We start from the raw sequence: 25208 nt of genomic DNA on the forward strand, positions 1-25208 counted from the left end.
GCTTTTTTGCCAAAGCCTTTGACTGGTGTGGACCAAAGCCTTTGACTGTGTGGACCACAACAAACTCTGGAAAATTCTTTAAGAGATGGGAATACCAGACCACCTGACCTGCCTCTTGAGAAATCTGTATGCAGGTCAGGAAGCAACAGTTAGAGCTGGACATGGAAAAGAGACAGGTTACAAATAGGGAAAGGAGTACATCAAGCCTGTATATTGTCACTCTGCTTATTTAACTTATATGCAGAGTACATCATGAGAAATGCTAGGCTGGATGAAGCACAAGCTGGAATCAAGATTGCCAGGAGAAATATCAATAACCTCAGATATGCAGATGATACCACCCTTATGGCAGAAAGTGAAGAAGAACTAAAGAGTCTCTTGATGAAAGTGAAAGAGGAGAGTGAAAAAGTTGGCTTAAAACTTAACATTCAGAAAACGAAGGTCATGGCATCTGGTCCCTCACTTTATGGCAAATAGATGGGGAAATAGTGGCAGACTTTATTTTTTTGGGCTCCACAATCACTGCAGATGGTGACTGCAGCCATGAAATGAAAAGACGCTTACTCCTTGGAAGGAAAGTTATGACCAACCTAGACAGCATATTAAAAGGCAGAGACATTACTTTGCCAACAAAGGTCCATCTAGTCAAAGCTATTATTTTTCCAGTAGTCATGTATGGATGTGAAAGTTGGACTATAAAGAAAGCCGAGCACCAAAGCACTGATACTTTTGAACTGTGGTGTTGGAGAAAACTCTTGAGAGTTGCTTGAACTGCAAGGAGCTCCAACCTACCCATCCTAAAGGAAATCAGTCCTGAATATTCATTGGAAGGATTGATTTTGAAGCTGAAACTCCAATACTTTGACCTTGTGATGCAAAGAACTAACTCATTTGAAAAGAGCCTGATGCTGGAAAAGATTGAAGGCAGGAGGAGAAGTGGACAACAGAGGATGAGATGATTGGATGGCATCACCGACTCAATGGACATGGGTTTGAGTAAACTCCGGGAGTTGGTGATGGACAGGGAGGCCTGGCGTGCTGCGGTTCATGGGGTCGCGGAGAGTCGGATATGATTAAGCAACTGAACTGAACTGAACTGAACTGATGTCATATGCCATGCCCGTACTCTTGCCTGGAGAATCCCAGGGACAGCGGAGCCTCGTAGGCTGTCGTCTATGGGGTCGCACAGAGTTGAACACGACTGATGCGACTTAGCAGCAGCAGCAGCAGCAGCAGCACCTGGGGCTAACTAAGTGGCGCTTGTGGTAAAGAATCTGCCTGCCAATGCAGAGATGCAAGAGATGGGAGTTTCCAATCCCTGGGTTGGAAAAAATCCCCTGGAGTAGGAAGTGGCAACCCATGCCAGTATTCTTGCCTGGAAAATTCCATGGACAGAGGAGCCTGGCAGGCTCCCATTGCAAAGAGTCAGACAGGACTGAAGCCTGAGCACAAGAAAAAGAATATCATCGTGGATGCCCCTGTGTGTGTGTGTGCATCGTGGATGCCCGTGTGTGTATGTGTGTGTGTGTGTGTGTGTGTGTGCGTGCGCATCGTGGATGCCTGTGCATGTGTGTGTGTGTGTGTGACTCAGTCGTGTCCAATCCCATGGACTCTAGCCTGCCAGGCTTGTCCCTCCATGGGATTCTCCAGGCAAGAATGCTGGAGTGAATTGCCATTTTCTTCCCCAGGGGATCTTCCTGACCCAGGGATTGAACCTGGCTCTCCTGCATTGCAGGCAGACTCTTTACTGTCTGAGCCACCAGGGAAGCACATGGGTGGTATCATGCTGAATTCTGTATACAAAATCTTCAGCACTATGGCCTCAAACCACATGAGGCAAGTAACTACAAAACACTAACTCATTTAGTCACTAATTCATTCATCTCTTCATTTATTCATGCAAGCATTTACTGAACCAGAGTAGAACTGGAGTATCCTTTGGGGTCTGATTGAACTAGGTTCAAAGCCTTGCTTCTGCATTTACTGACTTTGGCAGGTCATTTAACATCTCTCAACCTCATTTTTACATATATAAAAATGAGGCAAATAATTCCTATTTTGCATAGCTGTTGCGAGCATAAGATGAAAAATCACATTTAAAATGCATTTGGCATGGTACCTAATTTATGGCAGGCACTCAACGCATAGTGTCTGCTGCTGTTTTTATTATCAGTTTTTCAGCCTATAGTGTATTCACTTCATTAACTTAATAAATATTTCAGTTAATTTAATAACTATTTTCTGAAACATCTTTTGTTCAGCAATGTTCGATTGTACTAGATTATGTGAAAAGAAAATAAGATATAGTCCCTGCCTCTGGGATCTGACCACCTAACAGAGAAACTTAGAAAAATGTTAACGTTCCATCTTACTGGCTTTTCATTTAGTCCTTGTATGACTTTTAAATGTGTGCAATGAGAAAATCATAGATTCTCAATTCTAGTGGCAGCTTTGCCACAGATTTGTCATTTAACCTTGGGTATGTCACATACTGTGAATTTCATTTTCTTTCTTTTCAAAAAAGAGATTAGTGGAAACATAATCTGAATGCAAGAAAGGTCCCCAGCGATCATCCAGTCTGATCTATTGAGGGTCATGAAGGCTAAGCAAGTTGCCTGGTGTCACTGAGTAAATTAGTGGCAAGATACGAATTACAGCCCTGAATGATTCCTAAGATACTTTCCAACCCAAAATTCATGTTTCTATGACCTTTCAAGTACTAATAACTTAGAACATAAGTATGATTGAAACAATTTGTAAATGGCATTTAAAGCAGATTGAATTTTCTTTTCAAATTGATACAGATGTCAGTCATGTTCGCTGTCATATACGGTTTATTTTCATGCCTTCAGCATCCACTTTTCACTTGCAATTGGATTTGAAATGAAAATGTATGTACTCCCGTCCTATGCATGTCTTACAGTGTACTAAATGTTTACAATGTTTATGGCTCGTTTCTGTTATTTGCTGGTCCCTGTATTATTAGTGTTTACAGGGACATAAGGACTTTATGGAGTTGTAAAGACCAATAATTCAAAGAGAAGAAGAATATGCCTGCAACAGAGAGGATTATAGCATGAGAGGTGTCTAGGTAATATAGTAGATGTGTCGGGTTTACATTGGATGGTGCTTAGTGAGATGTGCCGTTAAATAAGTTGAGATCTGTCCAAAGAGAGCCAACTCTGGCAGACCAGACAGAAGAAATGTTTATATGAAAACATATGTGTTATAAAGAACTGGCCTTTGCTCTTCTTGTTTATTGCTGTGTATCAGGGACAGAAACAGTTCTGCATCAATACATCTTTTCTTGAGTGAGTGAATAAATGAATGAGAGGAACATTTCAGTTGCTCAAAGGTCAAGGCTTGGTCAGTGGGTTGAGTGTAGGGCTCTAGTGTCAAAACCGTGAGCTCTAAGGGTGCTGACAATGACATTTGGTTAAGTGTGTTTTTGCTAAAAAATTTTTATCTTGGACAATTGTCTGCTGAAAGATACCTTCTCCCTTGAGCTGGGTATCACTAGTCTTTTCTGAACTCAAAATGAGCTTCTGTCCTTAATCTGGTTAGAATCAGTCCGTGTCCAACTATGCTGTTACCCCAGTGGACCTCAACAATCAGTCCTTCATAAAATGAGTCACTGACCCTCAGAATCCATAGTGCTCTCTACCTCACCGTCCTTGGTCCTGAACTTTACTAGAACCTGAGTTAAACAAAACTCATCTAAGATGAATGTAACTTAATGAACCCAATGCCTTATTCAGACGTACTACTGGATACTGAAATCAAACTTTCCTGCACCGTTTCCAACAAAAGACATTGGAACAACAAACAAGTTTTTTCTGCTTAAATTCCGTGACATGAATGTTAATCATAAAAGCGCATTTATCACAGCAGATTGATCCATGTGATGCCCTCACTATCTATCTGTAGCAGATGAAGGTATTAGACAATGACTCAGTATTGTCTACAGTTAAGAGAGGTATTGTAGAATTAAGGTGAGATATCAAGAGGTACAGGCTTCCCTGGCGGCTCAGTGGTAAAGAATCTGCCTGCGGTATAGGAGACAGGGGTTTGATCCCTAGGTTGGGAAGATCCCCTGAAGGAGAACATAGCTACTCACTCTAGTATTCTTGCTTGGAGAATCTTGTGGACAGAGGAACCTGGCAGGCTATAGTCCATAGGGTCACTAAGCATCAGACACAACTGAAATGACTTCCCAGGCAGGCAGGCCAAGAACAGCATCTACTATTTATTATGCACTTACTGTTTATCAGGTATCAAGCTGAGACTGATTTAGTAACTCTCTTGGTCTTGATGACTAAACTTCTAGGTCACTGTTATTGCTCCCATTTCTCATACTAGAAGCTGTGTGTTATAGTAATTGATTGACATTCCCAGGGCCATATATTTACTAAGTATCTCAGTGGGGATTTGGACCCAGACTGGGTGAGGAGCTCCTGTGCTGAGAGTATGTGAGAGAGTTTGCTTAGTCTTAAGTAGGGATAGACATTCTGGTATTCTGTCTCTTCTAGGTATTTGCAGAGAATTCTCAGAGGCAAGCATGAATCCTTTGGACAAAGAATTTACAGGATAAGTTAACTTGGAAAAAAGGACCAGCTTGGGTTGGGGACAGGGGACACATACAGAATGGAGAAGTGAAACTGGGACAGCATTTCGGAGTTTCAGGGAAACTGTTTTTACTCTTTCTTTGGGAGTCTTGCTTTATTTGCTTTAAATGTATTATAAAATGTTATGATGTGGAAGAGGGTTGAGGTCCTTGGAAAAGGACAACCTGTGTCAAAAGATGAGGTCATGAAATTTCAGAGAACCCCTGACAGCAAGCCACAGGATTGCCTGCTCCAGTACTGGGAAGGACAGGAAGGTTAGGCAGGGCTAAAAAGAGACTTGGAAAACTTTTTTCTCATTGGGACATGCCAGTTGCACTGAAAGTCCAAGGGAGCCTTTACTTCTGAACCTGGAGGAAGGAAGTTGCGAGAACCTCATATTATAAAGCTGCATGTATGCTGTGCTTGGTCACTCAGCTGTGTCCGACTCTCTGCGACCCCACGGACTGCAGCCCGCCAGGCTCCTCTGCCCATGGGATTCTCCAGGCAAGGATACTGGAGTGGGTTGCCATGCCCTCCTCAGAGGATTTTCCAGGTTTTGAACCCAGGGCCTCCCACATTGCACATAGATTCTTGACTGTCTGATTCACCAGGGAAGCCCTGTAAAGTTGTCCAGAGGAAGATAACCTGAGATGCATCTCTGATCATTACCTCCACGAGGATGGTACCAGCGAGAGGAGGACGCTCGGCTTCTACACCTGGACTTCATCCAGGTGTGCTCGCAGCGGTCTGCCCTCCACCCAGCCGGCGCCTTACAGTCCCCATTCTTCACTTTCTTCACTCTTCCGTGTCCTCGTTTCAGTGAAGATGTCCCTCCCTCGGGATGTTTCTGTTCACGTTCTAGACTCAGTTTCCCCTCCCTGTTTGAGGCTCCATTTGTGCACTCTGTTTTTTTCTTTATACTAAATACAGTGATAGTAACAATAATGTGCATTAAATAGCACAAAGTATATGTCAGCTCTTCTAAGCAAGTCATGTGGGTTATCTCATTTAATCCTCTCAGTAACCCTATGGGATAGATAGAATCACATTTTAACTAAATCAAGGCACGGACAGATGTACATACCAAGATTTTCTGCGCTATTGAGGAAAAATACTGCCACTAATAACCGTAAGTTTCTAATAATACAAGTGTTTGTTTTTCAGAAATATTAAAATGTGGAAGGTTGTGTGTCTTAGCATTCGTGCAATGCTCTGTGACTGTCACCATTTTACACACAAGGAAGATACATCACGTGTAAGTTACTGGATTTTCCCGAAGTCACATGTCTAGGAAATGGTAGAGTTTAGACTAGGATTTCAGAAGTCTGGTTTCAGAGTTTATCCTCTTAACCACTAGCCTGTGCTACAGTGCATAGCTACTCTGTATTTATCTGTGTAGTTCTGTGTTCAGTTCCTAGTTATCTGAGTCTGTATGCTGTAAAAAGTCAAGGATTGTGTCTGTATTATTTCCTACTTTGTCCTGTTGTCTAGCGCAGTGATGTTGAATAATGACTAATGGAATGAGTGAATGAAAGAAGAAACGCTGGATGTGAAAAGCCCATGGGCTTCTGGCTCTGCTACTTTTACTCGAGGTGTGACCTTTCTCATGCCATTTATTCTCTGGGCCTCAGTTTCTCTGTTTCATGAAAGAGAAGCTTACATTAGATTTTCTGTATGTGATCTCCAGCTCTGAAATTCTGAGTACTGAAAATTTGCACTGAAAGCCAGTGCTAGGTCCAGCTGGCTCCAGAGGGTGCAGAAACAGGATCCCTCATGCTTCCTGATCCCTTGGAGGAATATACACGTGGAAACTGAGACCATCCCACATTTCAGCTCTCAATAAGCATCATGTGATGGTCACAGACTTGAGCTCTGGGTTTGGTAGGACTGGGGATTCAAATTCCAGCCCCTTCACTTTGAACCTGCACAGCTTCGGACATATTTCTGACCCTTTCTTAACCTCTGTTTTTCTCAGTGGTGAACGGTGGTAGTAATATCAGCGTAGCAAACCTCAGAGGATGATTATGTGGACTGAACTAGATAAAGCATGGTAGGCACTTAGCGCAGCATCTGGTACACAAGACTTAACAAATGTTAGCTATTATTCTAGCCATGCTCAAAACATGAAATGAATAAAGTGAGTATGAGAGGACAGTTTTTTAAGAAGGCAATTACTATGAGCCTGAGCAGTCGGGGATGACTTTTTGGAGGGGGAGAGACCAGAGTTGGACATGAAACTAAAGAATGACTGTGATAAACCTACACTGTGCAATATATATAGTAGCAAATAGCCGTATGTGCCTAAAGTAAAATATTAATCCACAGTTCCCACGTCTCAGCTCCCCAGTAGTCACATGTGATTAGTGACTGTGCATCTAAGAACATTTCTATTATTGTGGCAAGTTCAATTAGACAGCTGTGACAGAGAGTGAAGAGTAAAATTATGTTTCATATATATTTCATTTCACTTAACGTATTTAGGAGCGACAGTCCTATGCTGAGGACAGTGCTATTAACTGAGATTTAACAGTGGGCAAAACCAGACACGTTGCCTGGCCCGATAGAGCTTGGTCTATCGGTGTGAAAGTGTTAGTCGCTCAGTTGTGTCCAACTCTTTGCAACCCCATGGACTGTAGCCCACCAGGCTCCTCTGTCAATGGAACTCTCTAGGCAAGAATACTGGCGTGGGTAGCCATTCACTTCTCCAGGGGATCTTCTAGACCTAGAGATCGAACCTGGATCTCCTGCATTGAAGGTGGATTCTTCGTTGTCTGAACCACCAGGGAGACCGTTGGTCGAGTGTGGTGGGGTCAGCAAACTGCAGCTCACCAGCCAACTGCTCTTTTTCATAAAGTTTTATTGAAACACATCCATGTTTACTCGTTGACATATTGCCTATGACTATTTACAGTTACAGCAGTAGAGTTCAGTAGTCATGACCCTGGGGCTTGCAAAACCTAACATATTTACCTTCTGACCCTTTAGAAAAAAAGAGTCAACTCCTGATCTAGTCGACTGATTGAATGCTTTGGCATCAGAGTTAAAGAATTTGGTTTGGTGTTTGGATTTGTTCATTTAACGTTCAACCAGTATTTATCAAGCACCTAATTTAAACAGAATGTCAGGCAGTGTCAGAATGAAAAGAATAGAGAAAAATTGCTGCCATCATGGAGCTCACATTCTGGTAGGGGCAGGGGACACATGATTAGAATATAGGTAGTATTAAATAAATAGCATCCTATATTAAAATTGATGTATTATTGAAAAAGAAAGACTAGACAGCTTATTAAAAAGCAGAGACATTACTTTGCCAACAAAGGTCTGTCTAGTCAAAGCTATGGTTTTTCCAGTAGTCATGTATGGATGTGAGAGTTGGACCATAAGTAAGACTGAGTGCCAAAGAAATGATGCTTTTGAGCTGTGGTGTTGGATAAGACTCTTCAGAGTCCCTTGGACTGCAAGATCAAATCAACCAATCCTAAAGGAAATCAGTCCTGAATATTCATTGGAAGGACTGTTGCTGAAGCTGAAGCTCCAATACTTTGGCCACCTGATGCGAAGAGCCAACTCATCAGAAAAGACCCTGATGCTGGGAGAGATTGAGGGCAGGAGGAGAAGGGGACGACAGAGGATGAGATGGTTGGATGGCATCCTCGACTCAGTGGACATGGGTTTGAGGAAGCTCCAGGAGATAGGGAGGCCTGGGAAGCCTGGCGTGCTGCAGTCCATGGGGTCGTGAAGAGTTGGACACAACTGAGCAACTGATCAACAACAACAGGGAGCAAGGCTGTGAATGCAGAAGAGAGGGGTGGGTGTTAATTCCAGTAGCCTGTTCCAGGCAGGCACAGTTAGGGAGGTGAGGGAGAAGCAGGCTTTGTGGGTAACTGGGGAGAACAGAGTCCAGGCGGAGAAGGCAGCCGGTTCAGAGGCCCTGGGGGTGGACTTTGCCTCACATATTTGGGGATGATGGTGGGGAGAATGTGTCAGGGCTTCCGTGCACACTGGGAGATAGGAACAGAGAGGGATCAGAGGGCCACGGCCTCTGTAGAACTTTCTAAAAGATGACCTTTCAGCCTGAATGCAAGGGGGAAGCCACAGAAGATTCTGAGTAGAGAACTGACATCGTCTAGCATATTTAAGAGGATTAATCTGGCCACTCTGTTGAGAAAAGTATATGGGGCCAGAGATAAGAGTGGTGGCAGAGAAGCTAACAGGGAGACTGATGGGATGATCTAGGTCAGAGATGCTGGTAACTGGGCCAGAGTGATAGCCGTGGAGATGGAAAGAAGTGGTCAGAATCTAGATAGTGCATTTCACTCATTACAGGTATCATTTAGTATATAATCATTATTACGTATAATTATTAAATATATATCATAGTATTTAGCACCAATTATGTGTCAGGCATGGTGCCCAGGACTGGCGATAGTGAGCAGAGGAAGCCACTGTCCCTTGGGGTTTCCGTCTGATGAGCTGGCTTCAGGCTTTGGCATCAGGTGTGCGTGAGCTCCAGGACACTGCCTCTAAAGAAGAGACCCAGCAGAGGGTGGCTCTGCCTTAGTCTGCTCTCTTGGGCCGTCATGGTGTCTTGAACAGCAGAAATGTATTTTTCACGGTTCTAGAGTCTGGGAGGCCCGACACTGAGCTGGCCTGAACTGGATCTGCAGACGACCGATGTCTCAGCTGGTCACCGTGCCCGCACCTGGCCTTGCCTCTGTGTGTGCACGCAGAGGGAGAGTGAGATCTGTCTGTGCCTCTTCTGAGACCGCTGACCCCATCACAGGGGCCCCGCTCTCATGAACTCATCCACCCTAATTGTCTCGTAAAGGCCCATCTCCAAGCATCACCACACTGGGGATTAGGGCTTTGACATGGGAATCTGGGATGACGCAAACCTTCATTCTGTTACAGACACCCATGCCCCAGGATGAGAGAGGAAGGAAGCAGTGAAACAAATATGATCGCAGTAAAGGGGGCTGGACAGAGCTCTCCCGGCCACTCTGCCACACAGGGCTGGAACGAGAGCCAGCTGAGTAAGGAGCCACCGCACAGAATCTAAGATGTCATCCTCAAGGGATGCCTTTGAACTTGCACAAACCTGATGTCCCTTTAAACTTGGGGAGGGTAAGGATTCAGTCATGACAGTGGCCTCTCCAGTCTTTCTAAGAAGACTGTCCTGCCTCGGCAAGTGGGAGATAAGGGTAGGAGTCCAGAACAAAGAGGGTTAGAGCTGGGAGGAACTGTGCCAACCACCTAGTCCATCCGCTCCTTCTATAGCTGATGAGGTTGGGTCATCACCCTTGACCTTGGGTCAGCATCTTGCCCGGGTCAAGTTAGTGGCAGAGCAGAGGTCTCCCGATCACCCTGCTGATGCCTGACTTCCTCACCTCTTGAGAACATTTTAAACCCTCAAAATATTTCGCCCTTGGGAAACAGGCCCCCAGCTGCAATTTGACCCAGCGCCTCCAGGAGTCTTTTACAAAGTGTGCAGACCATGTCTGCTCTTGGCATTGCTTTCCAGGCTTGTCTTTTATGCTTGTGATAGATCCATTCACTCATGCAAAGAAAGGCTTCAGTGCTGGGCAGCTGGAGCCTGGCGAGCTCCCCATAACCTCCATTCATGTCTTTCTTCTGCAAACATCGACTGAGCCCCAAAATTGAGTTGGTCTCCAGGGAGGGAGGTGGGCCAGACGCTGCCACCACCGTCTCTTTGCCGGTAATCAAGCTGTCCTCCGAGTGGGCTCCGTTTTGTGTTTTGAGAGGCAGTCAGAACAAAACTGTGAGAGTGAAGGCTTTGAAATCAGGCAGATCTGGGTTAAAATCTTGGCTTTGCCTCTAAAGCGAAACTGGTACAGTTTTAAGCAAATTGCTTAATTTTCCCCAAGCCTCAATTTCCGGCTGTTTTTCATCAGACAAAAAGATATTCACCTTTGCTACATTATTGTGACAATTATAATCAGTAGAAAGTACCTGTTACATTGCATGGCAAATATACATGTTCAATAAATGGGAATTATTGAATCAAGGGCAAAAAGAACCCTCAGTGTTGGTACTGCTTAAGCCACAGAAGACTTAATCAGGATGGAATGGAAGGCGTGATGATAGAGTAGAAAGGGTCTGCATGAAACCATCTGAAACACTGCATTTAGCAGCAGCAGTGGCCTTTTCTGGTTATTCAGTGCCACCTATAGGGAGCCAGCCCACTGCACCACACTGTCTTTCTCCTCCCTCTTGACTGAAGGCAGCCTTTATTTCAATGTAGGTGGTTAAAGGTCTCTGAATAGGAGGTGTGTGTGTGTACCTGCCAGGGAGTGAGGGAAATGTGTAGCTTTTCTACCGATCATACCAAGACTATCCATGAGAATGGGACATCCAGGAATTCAAGTTGCTCCTCTCGAGTCAAGCAAGGTCAGCTGCCTCACCCCGTGCAGTGTGAAGCGACGCTGCAGTTTCTCAGATGCCCACAGATGGACGCGGCAGTGAAGCCTTACCCTAGTGGAGCAGGCGCTTGGGCTGACGTTGCTTCATTTTAGTGGCTCATGGCGAGTCTCCCTCGTGTACCAGTCAATGCGGCGTAAACATGTTTTGTAGAAGGATGTGTGTCTTAGGAGTGGGAAGGATGCTCTCTTGCACCTAAGCTGTTGCTACAAAGTGGGGGCTGCCTTGGACGGGGGTGAGGAGGGGAAGGAGAGGTTTGTGTGCTGATGTGCTGGTGATGGAGGCGGGCAAAGGGAGTGGGATGGATGGGAAAGGAAAGAAGGGAACAGGAGGATGAGAGAAATCAAGGGAAAGAGGCAGAAAAGGAGGGGCTCTGGAACAAGCAGGATATGAACGTCTTTCTTGTTCCAGGCACCTTTACACACCGTGTCTTATGTCTTCTTCATCTTCGCATTAACCCTTAAAGCAGGCAGATCGTCCTTTTTATCTCTTGTTTTGAAGAAGGGGAGATGAAGGTGGGTCTGGGGATTTCACTTGAGCCTCTGACTCAAATTCAGTTCTTTTCAGTGCAGAGGGATACAGAGGAAAAGAGGCAGACAGACAGACAGTGGATGGATATGCAACAGAGAGAGGGGCCAGGACAGAGACGCAGAGACCAGAGAGAGAGAGGCAGCAAAGGCGCTAAGGGTGGGAAACGGAGGCAGAGATGGGTGGAAAGAGCGAGTCACAGAACAGAAGAGAGACGGGGAGAGGCAGAGGCGGGTGCAAAAACCTGCGCGTGAATTTAATCAGGACTGAGGGTCGCAGAGTGAAAGGGAGTTGGGTCCTGCTGATTGTACGCATGATATAGAATGGTACGGCATTCCAGATGGAAGGAACCGGAGAGGACAATCTTCCCATGTCCCAGGAAGCTTACTCTGCTCACCCGCCTAGAGCTGAGGCTAGGTTTGAGGAAGGGACTCCTCTGCAGCAGAGTATAGATGTCATATGCCCTCCCCTGGTTCTCTCCATTTCCCCCAGTTTCTGGTTGGGAGAAGGCCAGAGTCGGTACTTGTGAGTGTCTGGGCCGCCTTGCAGTCTGGCGAGGATGGCGCAGGCAGAGGGCACGATGCATGCGTGCGGCCCACTGTACCCTCTATGCCTGAAAACTCATTACTCTTTTTGTTTTAATTCTGTAAATGAAATTTGACTTTAAACTCACAAAGATAGCTGATGCTCAGGGAAAAACATCAATGCATCTTTTTTGGTGGAGTAAAGAACTCTTTTGCAAAATGAGTAATTACCCTCTGCTTAATTTATTTTGTATATTTCATTTTGCTGTTTTAGGCTTTGTGCGGGCGGGGGGACGACTGCATTATTAATCACTGTGTGTTCTGAAGGGGGTGAGTCTATATTTTATCCTCACAGCATCCTTGTGAATGGGAGAGGACGGGGCATATGTTCCTCATCTTCTGGGAGACAGGATGAGGCTCAGAGAGATGCAGGGGCTTGAGCAAGGCCACTCGTTAACCAGTGGAGAAACAGAGCTGAGGGTCCCGTGGCAAAACTACCCCCAGGCCTTGCGTTCTCCCTGCATCTGTAAGCTCCAGCACAGTGTGGTGGGTGGCCAGGGAGAGCCACCAAGGCGGGTTGTTTTGAGTGAGATAGAGGGTCATGTTGAACTTCTCCATCTTGCCTGGCATAGTGTTGGGGAGCACTGACTCCAGAGTCACACAGAAAGGGGTTCAGATCCAGACCCTGTTGTGTTCCCGCTGTGTCATCTGGAAGCCAGGCATTTAACCTCTGAGAGTTTCGATTTCCTCATCTGTAAAACCAGGATATTAGCATCTGATTCACAGAATACTTGAATGGATTAATGCATGCCTAATGAGATCCATATGGGCCTCCCTGGTGGCTCAGTGGTAAAGAATCCACCTGCCAGTGTAGGAGATACAGAGACTTGGGTTCGATCCCTGGGTGGGGAAGATCCTTGGAGTAGAAAAAGGCACTGCAGTGTTCTTGCCTGGGAAATCCCTAGCACAGAGGAGCCTGGCTGGCTACAGTCTGTAGGGTCGCAAAGAGCTGGACACGATTGAAGCAGCTGAGCACACGTGCACATATTTTAACCTTGTCTTTTCCCCAAATTACAACCTAGGCACCCAGGATAAGAGTTATGGTCAGAGGAGGACATTAAAGCAACCCGTGTCCTAATAATAGTCATGTCAGTAGCAGCTTATGATTCTGGAGCCCACACCGGGAAAAGCATTCTTGGTGGTGGTCAGTGTGAGGAGAAGGCCTGATTAACGTCATTATAGGACTGAGCAGACCAAGTCTTGGCCAGAGACCAGCAATTATACAAAGCCACAGAGCCATTAGGGGATGAATGCAGAGTTTGAAGCCTGTTCTAAGCCCAGTTCTTGTCTTCTCTGTTTTAAACCACCTCTCCCCATGCATAACGCTTGGATTTATCTTTGGGGAATTTATGAGAGAGGATACTGAGATGTCCAGGGGCTGTTGCCCTGCACCTCTGTAACTAGGATGGGATTTCTCACTGCCTGATCCAGCTGATCCAGTGTTCCTGCTGGTCCAGAGAGACACAAGGGCTGTGATGTCCCATTTACCCTCTGACCTGCCTCCACACCCATCCTTCCTCTTCTTGAAAGCTCCTTCTTCCCCTTTAGAGAGAGGCAGTGCAGCCTGGGACAGCCTCACAGTCTCTGGAACCAGCCCCCTGGATTCCAATCCTCTTTGCCCTGTGACTCTAGGTAAGCAAGTTACTTAGCCCCTCTGGGCCTCAGTCTCCTCATCTGTAAGGTGGGTTTGATAATAGAACCTACTTTATAGGGTTGCGAGGGTCACATGAGTGAATCTAAATAGAGAAATTCCAGCACTACCTGGCAGTTACGAATCTCAGGGTTCCCTCCTCTTCACTGGTGAGCCTCCGGCCCAGGGGCAGAATTTGAAGCTCCTTCTTGTGGGTCCTGTAGCTCTTTGCACACACACCCCTCTCCAGTCTGAAACACACCTTGCGGTAATATATTTTCTTCTCAGTCTCCCCGCTCAAGAGTCACTGCGTGAAGGCAGAGACTCAGATGGATTCATCTCTGTGCACGAATCCCACCCGTGCTAGGCACAGAGGGATTGTACAGAGAAGGCAAGATAGTCTGAAGAACTGCAGTCTGTACCAGAGATGGACAAAGACCAGGCAGGCAGGGAAAGAAAGGATGTAGCCCAGCAGAAAGCCCAGGAGAAGAGCTGCAGCCTCGAGGTCCTTGTTTTTAATATGTTCTCTCCAACCCTTGCGAGATGGCAATGGCACCCCACTCCACTCTTGCCTGGAAAATCCCATGGACGGAGGAGCCTGGAAGCCTGCAGTCCATGGGGTCATGAAGAGTCGGACACGAGTGAGCAACCTCACTTTGACTTTTCACTTTCATGCATTGGAGAAGGAAATGGCAACCCACTCCAGTGTTCTTGCCTAGAGAATCCCAGGGATGGGGGAGCCTGGTGGGCTGCCATCTATGGGGTCGCACAGAGTCGGACACGACTGAAGCGACTTAGCAGCAGCAGCAGCAGCAGCAACAGCAGCTCCAACCCTTGTGACAGTTTTTGAAGCTGGGTTTAAGATGGCCATTTTCTGATAAAGAAACAGAGGCACAAAGAAGTGTGGTGAAATATTCAGGCCACTCAGTCCGGGAGCAGGAGACCGAAGGTTCAGCCACAAGGTGCTTTGATTCCAGATTGATGCTCTTTCCCTTTCCTGGGGCTGTGACCCTTGGCCCCCCACCCCCACCCCTCTAACCCATTCTAGGCTGATCCAAGGAGCTTGGATGATGCAGGCTCTGGGGTGGAGGGTGAGGAGTGGTGGATGGCAGCCCCTCGCCCAGCAGGGCTAGCTCTGTGCATGCCTGTTAGGAATCCCATGCTGCTTAGTTAGAACCAGATTCGTTCTGGTTATTGGAGATGTCTGTGTCTCTCTCTGTTCCAGGCTTTTAGATTGTTTTCACCCTCCTCCATCCACCGTAATTTTAAGGGAGTCTCTTACTTCCATGCTTTCCCCCAGACCCTTATTTGTAGATAATTGTGTAGTGGGGCAGCGGGTGGGGAGGCACTCCAGGATGGAGGAGGCTGGGAAGAGAGGATGGAGCCTGGTGGAAAGGAATCGCCATGGCTAAGACCTTGCAAGGGGGGTCCTAGCATGGCCTGGCTGGTGGCCTCTCAGAGCTCCAGGCATCCCACATGGGTCTGCCCATGTGAGCTGAGTCAACAGCCAGTTGATCCCTGTGTAGCCTGGATTAAGGACTGTGATCTCCATCAGACCTGGTCACCAGCCTGTGTCACCACCACCTTTTGGCCTCTGCGTTTTTTTGTTTTTCATCTTCTTGATCTCAAAGGCACAATTAGGAAAGGCAACAAGGCAGCTGAGATGCAGGCATCCATGTTTGTCTCAAATGCTTTGGGAAGAATAAGGCCAGCATGACTCACTCCAGCAGCTTAAAAGAAAAGGGGGGACTCAGAGATATCCACCCAGGGTTGCTTAGGATGTCATCAAGGCCGACCTCCTCACTGTACAGATAGAGAAACTGAGTCACAGGGAGGGGGGAGACCTGCCCGAGGTCACGCAGCACATTTGGCTGAGTTAACTTCTAAAGTCCTCTTCACTGCATAAAGGCCTGAATTATGTGTTGTGATTTCACTCCAGTGGTGTTTCTCTGCCTTTCAAGCCTCTATTCTCTGAACTCCTGAGCATCCCATACACAGCCTGCCTCCAGCTCCAACCCCTCAAGAAATGCTGACCTCGGGTCATAATACCAGAGCACGTTAGAGACAGAACCAAGAACTGGAATCTGAACAAGATTTGGAAGGCGATTTGGGGATCTCTGAGTACTAGTTACTCATTTTACAGATGGGAAGACTGAGGTCTGGATAAGTGGAGAGATTTTCCCAAGTTTGCACAGGGGTCAGCACTGTAAAATGTATTCCCTGATGACACTGCTTGTATTCAGAACTTCCCAAATGATCTCATTCCCTCACTAGGTAATTATTTTGCCACTTGGTTTTCCCTTCATTTCCAATTTCCTGTCAAGCCCTGGTCTCTCGTCTGTTGAGCACATTTCTCTCACTTCTCTGGCTCTGCTTTTCTCAAGAAGAATGTTCAGGGCAGACCTACCTCAAGAAGTAGGTCCTGGTCTGCAAATGAGTCTCACACAGCCCTGTTCTTACCAGGAAACCCAGGGGCAGTTAGAACAGGAAAGGTGCAGGGAGGGAGAGTACTTGGTAAGAGGGAAGATTGGCTAGGCCAGTTATGAAGGACTTTGTATTCTGCCAGGGCTTATGAACTCTATTGTGAAAGCACCTGGGAGCCCCTGGGGAGTTTCTGAGATGAGACGTGGGTGCAGGTGTTCTCTGAGAAGGGAACTGGCCACCACTTAGGTTGATGGGCAGACTCTGAAGGTAGGTCTCCAGGGATAAGACTTTATCAGTGGTGCACATGGGCAATGTTCAGCGCCGGCACCAGGGAGAGCTGGGAAGGAATGGGTTTAAGTAACAAAAAAGAGGTAGAATTAGTGGGATTCAGGTGCTATTTGGATTCAGTTCAGTTCAGTCACTCAGTGGTGTCTGACTCTTTGCGACCCCTTGGACTGCAGCACACCAGGCTTCCCTGTCTATCACCAACTCTCAGAACTCGCTCAAACTCAAATCCATTGAGTCGGTGATGCCATCTCATCCCCTGTCATCCCCTTCTTCTCCTGCCTTCAATCTTTCCCAGCATCAGGATCTTTTCCAGTGAGTCAGTTCTCATATCAGGTGGCCAAAGGATTGGAGTTGCAGCTTCAGCATCGGTTCTTCCAAAGAATAGTCAGGACTGATTTCCTTTAGGATGGACTGGGTTGATCTCCTTGCAGTCCAAGGGACTCTCAAGAGTCTTCTCCAACACCACAGTTCAAAAGCATCACGGCACTCAACTTTCTTTATGCTCCAGCTCTCACATTCATACATGTCTACTGGAAAAACCATAGCTTTGACTAGATGGACCTTTGTCAGCAAAGTAATGTCTGAGCCTCTTCTGCTCTGTGTGAGGTCCCGGGTTCATTCCCCTGCATCTCCAAACAGCTTAGGGTTTATTATCGACTATAGACGAGTGGTATTGATTTTTAAAATATTTACTCTTTAGGGCTCTTAAGCCCCATTTATAGAGTTCTCATTTTATGTTACATGCATTCTCACTCCATAAACTCTTGGGTGAGGAAAAACAGAACCCCCCAATTATGAGCAATCTGAGTTTCTCCTGTGTGGGGCTCTCCTAAACCACTTCAAAGTTGACGGTGCTTTCATTATCATCATGCAGCCAGTGGACTGGTGAAATAGTTTAGCGTGTGCACCCTGGCATCCTCTTGTTTTCTCCTGGGTCTGCCACACAGACGCGTGAGCTTCATCAAGTGGCTTCGCTGCTCTGAGTTTATTTTCTAATCGGTAATGAGGCTGGTATCACCTTTCTGCTGGAAGATCAGTGATGCATTTTGAAAAGTCCTTTCAACAGTTTGTGGCATATTTTGGTTTGGTTAATTTTTTCCCCTGGACCTGTGCATGAGTGCTAAGTTGCTTCAGTCATGCCTGACTCTGCGATTCTATGGACTGTAGCTCTTAAGGCTCCTCTTTCCATGGGGATTCTCCAGGCAAGAATACTGCAGTAGGTTGCCATGCCTTCCTCAGAGGATCGAACCCATGTCTCTTACATCTCCTGCATTGGCAGGCAGGTTCTTTACCATTAGTGCCACCTGGGAAGTCCATCCTATGGGTTTAGATTACCATAAATAAAACATTCAAGGATAGTAATAGTAGCATTCATTTGTGATGCCAAAAAGCTGAGGGAAAACACACACACACACAGATGCCCATCAGTAATGGCCCCTGCATTGCAGGCTGATTCTTTACAGATGAGCCACCAGGGAAGCCCCCTTTTTTCCTAGACCAGAGGGGCCAATTTAGCATCTTGTTTTAATGGAAAGAATAAATGCTTTCTAGATGAACGATGGTCTCAATTTCAAGGTGTGCCCTTTGCCAAGCCAAAGGAACCTCAGTTTCTTTATCCGTCTGTTTGGGGCAGCTTGGATGAATTACTGTCCAAGCTGGCCCCCACGTTCCCTGAAAAACACGTTGCCCTTGTCGATGGCCCCTTCTACTGAAGGACACAGGCACTGATGAAGGCATCAATCAGAGGGGCCACCTTCTCCAGACCCCACAGCTCAGAGGAGCTGGTCCCCACCTGTGAGGGTGCCAGATGAGTGTAAAGCCTTCTTCCTAATCCCACCCCACTGGCTGGCTCCCTCCCTCCCACCCTATCATCCCCTTATGATTCCATTTTCACTTGCCTCCGATTCAGTCATCACTTATCATCACGGCCCAGGAACACTGGCCACTGTTCATTTTCCCGTTCACTCTACTTGTCACTGCAGCTTGAAAAGGCATTTCCCTGGGCCCTCAGAACAAGTGTGCATGGCACCCTTTCCTGTTCTGACTCCAACTGGGCCACCTGGGGCGTCTACCCCTCTGTGTCACCTGGCCAGGCATGTGGTAGGGGAGACGGGCTGGGCATAACATGACCAGGGGCCTGCTTTGTGCTAGGAGTGGTGAAGACGCTTGACAGATGTCACTGCGTGTCATCTCGCCGACCACGCTCATGACCAGTACCGGGAGGAAGGCTCTCTGGCCTCACTGTAAAATCAAGAAACTGAAGCTCAGACTCAACGGGTCACTTGCCCAAGGTTGTGGAGTCAGGTCTTCAAAGCTCCTGCTGTGAAGTTTCTAATCACAAACATCACGACAATAAACATAACCACAAGGGCAAGAGCAAGGGGTGCTGCCTTTAATTTGACGATTCTCATGAGTGAGAAAACACAGGTTAGAGAAGAGGAAGCACCTTCAAACTACCTGCACTGATGATTTCCAGAATCATCCACGGCATCCTAATGATTTCTAAAATTCAAAGAAGACTAAAGGTTAAGAATTACTCTTCCAAATATCCCCTGTTCAAAAGTAGATACTTTATATAGTGATTGCATTGAATTATATTACCCATGTGATGAAGGGTTATTGGGTTGATTTCTAGGTAGTAGCGATAAGCTTCAGGGATGCATCAGACCTTCTGTTAATTGAGCATCAACTATGTACCAGTCTTACCCAAGTATGTGGTTGGCCACAAAGTTCAGTCGGGTTTTTCTGTAGCGTCTTACGACATCTATGACAACACTGGGAGGGAGATACCATTTGACTCCTTTAATGACATGAAGCTGAGGCTCAGAGAGGGTGACTAAGCTGGCCAGGCTTGTGAACAGAGGAGCAAAGGGCCACGGCTAGGATCTCTCTGACTCCTTCCCAAGCCATGAGAAGGCTCTCTCTAAGGGGACATAGTTTAAAGAGTGTGGAAGAGGGCGTTGGTGCAGGAGACCAGGGGGTGCTGCAGGAGCATTTCCCAGGGTAGACTGGATTATTGTCCGGTCCTCATCTCTCTGGAGTACTAATATGCATTTACATCCTTGGCATGCTTGATATGAGAACAGTGAGATTTCTTCCCTACCCTGTCTTCGGGCTTGGCTCAAGAGTTGCTCTGGCCAGTGGGTTGGTACCAGATATGATATGAAATGAAGTCTGAAAGGATAGGAAATGAAGTTTGGAATGCGCTGTGGCTGGCTTTGCTCTCTTACGTCCCTGCCTCTTGCCATGAGAAAACCGCGTTCCAAGTAGTGGCTGGTCCAAGGAGGATGCGGGTCACACAGAGCAGAGTGGAAGCAGCTGGACTTGGAGCCAAGTGCAGCTGAGGCCCAGCTGGATCAGTCCACCCAGAGGTGGAACAGAGCAGAAGACTGCTTAGTTACTGACAATAAAATTCTGTGGGTTTCGTTACACGGCGTCAGTGTAACAAACCTGTCTGATGTACCTCAGGCCTTTATTTCCTTCTATGAGTAATGACCCAGTGGTTTCTTTAACCCTTAGTATCAGAGATCAAATTGCCAACATCCACTGGATCATAAGAAAAAGCAAGAGAATTCCAGAAAAACATCTACTTCTGCTTTATTTGACTATGCCAAAGCCTTTGTGTGGATCATGGCAAACTGTGGAAAATTCTTAAGGTGATGGGAATACCAGACCAATAATAAAGAGTCCTAGTACCTAGCACACAGTTGCTAGTTACTAGGTGGCTCAGTAACTGGTAAAAGGACCCACCTGCCAATGCAGGAGATGCAGAGACGCGGGCTCGACCCCTGGGTCAGAAAGATCGCCTGAAGAAAGAGATGGCAGCCTGTTCCAGTATTCTTACCTGGAAAATTCTATGGACAGAGAGCCTGATGGGCACAGTCTATGGGGTTGCAAAGAGTTGAACGCTACTGAGCACGTGTGCGCATGCAGACACACCCCCACACTAACGAACACTATGAAAATACACACACACCCACACTAATGAGCACTATAAAAACACACTCAGTCAGATCCCCTTATAGGAGCCACTTTAATGAAGAGATTAAACTTTTTTTTTAATGATATGTATCTTAAACATTTATTTCTTTTAATATAAATTTATTTAATTGGAGGCTAATTACTTTATTATATTGGTTTTGCCATACATCAACATGAATTCGCCACGGGTGTACACGTGTTCCCCATCCTGAACCCCCCTTCCTCCTCCCTCCCCGTATCATCCCTCTGGGTCGTCCCAGTGCACCAGCCCCAAGCATCCAGTATCATGCATTGAACCTGGACTGGTGATTTGTTTCATATATGATATTATTAAGGTCTGCATTATCAATCACTTGTAAATTCATGTTTTTAATGTGTCAGGATACTTTAAATCATTATATTTTGAAAAATAGTTTCTGTTTTTAAACGTAATACATTCTCATTGTAGGAAACTCAGAAATGTCAAAGGCATACAAAGGAGAAAAATCAGGAGCATGTTACTGGACGTATGAAAATATTGAGAGCGCCAGTGGAGTGGAAAGAACGCTGGAGTAATAGCCAAGAGTCCTGGGTGCTAATCTTGACTCGTTAGGAGGCTAGTCCACTTACTTGGCTAAATGTCTTCACCTTCTGAGCCAGAGCTTCCCCGTCTGGAAGGTGAAGCTGGGAAGATTTGAACTAGCTGAGCTGTACGAGCCTCTTCTGCTCTGATGTGAAACAGAAATTCTGTTGTAGCCATTTCATCAACTTTCATGTTTACCCTTTTCATTTCCTTGGCAAATACCTGTCATGGATGTAAAAAAGTCTTCTTCTAGTTGGAGAAGGAAATGGCAACCCACTCCAGTGTTCTTGCCTGGAGAATCCCAGGGACGGGGGAGCCTGGCGGGCTGCCGTCTATGGGGTCGCACAGAGTCGGACACGACTGAAGCGACTTAGCAGCAGTAGCAGTCTTCAGCAAAATCATCATTATTCTAAAGGAATTCAGCCCAAATTCATGATAATTGCAGTATATTTATATATTCACTAAGTCATCCAGTCATTCATTCATCCATTCAGCAAATGAGTCTCTAGCCCTTCATCAGATATGATATAACTACTAGGATATGGAGATGATTAAGAAAAGATTTTTGCAATCAAGAGACTCCTAGTTTAATGGGAGAAACAGGCAAGAAATGTCCCTATCCCTTTGACACAGGTATTACTACTGTGAAGTATGTGTTGTCCTTTAGTCGCTAAGTTGCATCCTGCTCTTTGTGACCCCCATGGGCTTTAGTCTACCAGGCTCATCTTTCCATGAGGTTTCCCAGGGAGGAATGCTGGAGTGGGTTACCATTTCCTTCTCCAGGGGGTCTTCCCTACACAGGGATTGAACCCACGTCTCCTGCTTGGCAGGTGGATCCTTTACTACTGAGCCACCTGGGATCTCCATTGTGAAGTGTACACCTGGATTTCTTTATGTGCCGGGCAGGGCAGCAGGTGCTGGATGCAGTGGTGAGCAGGATGGCAGGCATCACTTTTTCCAAGGAGCTTCTGCTGTAGAGACAGGAGTCAGGGAGCCTGGACATTCACAGTCAGCACAGGAAAAGCAAGTCAGCATGTATCCCTGGAGAGCTGACCTTCAGCAGTCTGGCCACCCTGGATACAAAGGCAGAATTGAGGATGGGACTCACCCAGGGAAGGGGTTAACCCTCAAGTCCTGCTGTCAGAGACTTGCATCTTGCAAGAAGGTACTGCTTGGTCGTGAATAGTGGAGAGTTCGCTGAGCCAGCAAAATGGGAAGTGGAGGGGGGTGCGGTCAATAAAGCCAATAGCCATGGCATTGAGGGAAATCCTGCCAGAGACACACAGCCCAGCTGCTAAGAGTGATCAGAGTTAAGGTTAAAGCAAGGAGTGTCCAGAAAGCTAGAGGTGAGCAATTAGGAAAGGCAATGTAAATGACTGGTTCTCCCTGGTGCCCAGAACTGATGAACGTCTATTCCAAGCTTCCATTTTGCAGATGAGGAAACTAAGCCCCAGCATGGAGGAGGGTACCTATCCAGTATCCCTACAGCTAATGTGCAAGCATACATCAGAAGCCAGTTGGCATCTTGGAAGGGAAGGCGGAGGAAATGAGCTTATGAGCAGCTACTCACTGTCTGCCTGAGCCATCGGGTGGTACACTTCTCTCCTTCAGTTGCTACTTGCAGCAGCCCCGAGTGACTGGCTGAACTGGCATTCTCGCTGTCTCACTGAGACAGCTGAGACCCAGATGGTGAAGCGATGTCTTCCCCAAGACCATACATCTGGGGAGAGAGAAAGTGAGGATTGGAACCCGGGCCAGCACTCCTGCTTTTCCCCCTCCCTCACTTCCTGTTCTCCAGGCAGCCTCCAGGGTGGGTACTTCTCATTTGTAAAATACACATTTGTTGTATAACGAGCGGCAGTAATTAATGATCCATTCCAAGACAGGGGAAACTTGCCTAGTAAGCACACATGAAAGAAAGAGAAAAATATGGCAGCACCCTTTTTTTCTGTATAGATTTCTCGTTCTCACTAGTGCTCCCGAAACGAAAGAAGGAGAGGAAAAATGACCTGTGCCCTGTCCCGAGTCACTGGTAGGAGAGACAGGAACCTCAGCCCTTCCATGGAGAAGAGCCCCCTGTCCCACCAGCTCCTGGCTCATGCCTGCCCAAATTCCCATCCCTGACTTCACCTCTGCTGTTACGAATCACGAAGCCTGTGGCTTGTGGCAGATCATAAATCAGGCCTGGGAGTCTCGAGGACAAATCCCAGGACTTTTAATCTTTAATATTAGACGTGCTTAAAGTGGTGAATATTTCATGAAGGGACTGTTGCATTTTAACACATCATTAGTGACTCCTCCCCCCACCCTTCGGGTTGATTATTCTGATCCAAAGCTCAAGGATCTCTGCTCTTTCCCTCCATTTTCCTAACCCCCGGCAACAGTCAGTCCATTAGGTTGCACATATTTGCAGCACTGGCATTCAGTGGAAGACCCTTGGGGATGTTATTGGAAGGGAGAATTACCGAGAGCTTCCCTGCCTGCAAGCAGCCCCCTCTTATTTACTAAGTATCCAGAGGAGAGGAGAAGAGAGGTGCATCCATCTCTCTGTCTCTCTCTTCTCTTCTCTCTCCCTCTCTCTGTTTCTCTTTCTCTCTTTGTCTTTCAACAATCTTCTTCTAAATATTTTGACTATTCGCTCTGATCTATTCTTTTCTCCACATTATATCTTACTACCCTTTTAGTTTAACCAACATTTATTAAGCCCAGGCTGTTTGCCAGATACTTGCTGATGCTGAGTTTACAAAGATTAAGCAGCATTGGAATATATAAAATGAATGAAAGTGTGAACACTCAGAATACTTTGTATAAGGTCAAATGCCTAACACTGACGATGAATCAGGGGAAACAATAAGGCTATTTGATGAATACAAACGTTTTTCTTAAAGCAGTTAATGGGTGGTAGTTTTAGAACCTGTGTTACCCTGGCGTCGCGTTCACTGCTATGTTTTGTTTTGATTGCACAAGGTTGAGAAAACTGATTCATAAGACTCGAAGTGAGTAAAAAGCCTGAGCTTGTTAGCACCTCGTCTCTCAGTCTCAGGGTCCTATTCAATGAAACAAAGATGATAGGAGAATTTTTTTTAATGAGGACCGCATAAAATCCATTTATCTGGCCACCAGACTTAATGCGACAGAGCTCTCCACCGTCCTCAATTCCAGCGTGTACTGAGTGTTTAGCCTTTGTTGTTTTTTATTATTAAGGAGATTTCAAAATAAAATGTCTTAAGGAACATTAAAATCTAAAAGTTTCAAAGTCTGAATCTCCTACATTAAGCTAGATGTTTTCATGAAACATAATTTGAAACTACTTGGGTCAAGCCAACCAGAATGACTGTAGGACTAAAGAATTGCAGTCATACTTGACTGGCTCTAAGGAATGGTGCAGTATTTCACACGCTTTTTTTTAATAGAATCTATTTTTGGTAAAGCATCTGGGAACATTCTACAACTACATCTTAGGAAAATCTAACAACTAATTGGATCAAAACATTTTCCCCCAACCTTAAGGAGTCAGCAGTGGGAAGGCAGGACTCTTCCAGAAATGAACTCTGAAGATACATCAGAAAACAGGACATGTGCGCCCAGAATGAACTTGGCCAATGAGAAACTATACTTAAGGCAGCAGCGGATGCTAGCGAGGCTGTGTCCAGCCTCGTATAAGGCATGGGCAGAAAATGGCAACACATGGATGCATGGAAGGATGGATGGTTCGGTAGATGGAAGGGAAGCGGACAACAGGGAAGATGAGGGGAGGGGAAAGAGGCAAGTAAAACCAATAAGACCACCACCAACAAAACAAAATAAAGACTGAAGATGGTAGATGGAGACAATTTTTCCACAAGAGGAAATCAGAGGTATTATATTTGGAAGAGGTGACATTTGATTTGGGCCTTATAAATGAACGTGAATTGTTCGTTCAGGTGGAGAGAGTTCAATTTTCTGATTACACTTTTAGCACAAGAGTACTTTATCATAATTTAAATATTTGAAAACAGGATGTCTGTGTGTAGCCACCAGCTCACTCTCTGTCTCATTTAGTCACGAGCTCCTTCACCGCCTGGGTTGCACCTTTGACCTCTGCGTCCCCAGTGCTGAGCAGAGAGCTCGGCGGGGAGGGTGGCCAGGGCTTGCCGAGTGAATAAGTGAGTGAATGAACAATGGATGAG

The 25208-nt window shown here is 46.2% G+C and overlaps 1 protein-coding gene across 3 annotated transcripts in view; it reads left to right on the forward strand.

Moving 5' to 3' along the window:
- Positions 1-25208, forward strand: part of ASTN2 (astrotactin 2) — a 1032871-nt gene that overhangs the window by 465806 nt on the left and 541857 nt on the right. The window lies entirely within an intron of this gene.

This window comes from Ovis aries, chromosome 2, assembly GCF_016772045.2.
Source record: "Ovis aries strain OAR_USU_Benz2616 breed Rambouillet chromosome 2, ARS-UI_Ramb_v3.0, whole genome shotgun sequence".
Lineage (NCBI taxonomy): Eukaryota > Metazoa > Chordata > Mammalia > Artiodactyla > Bovidae > Ovis > Ovis aries.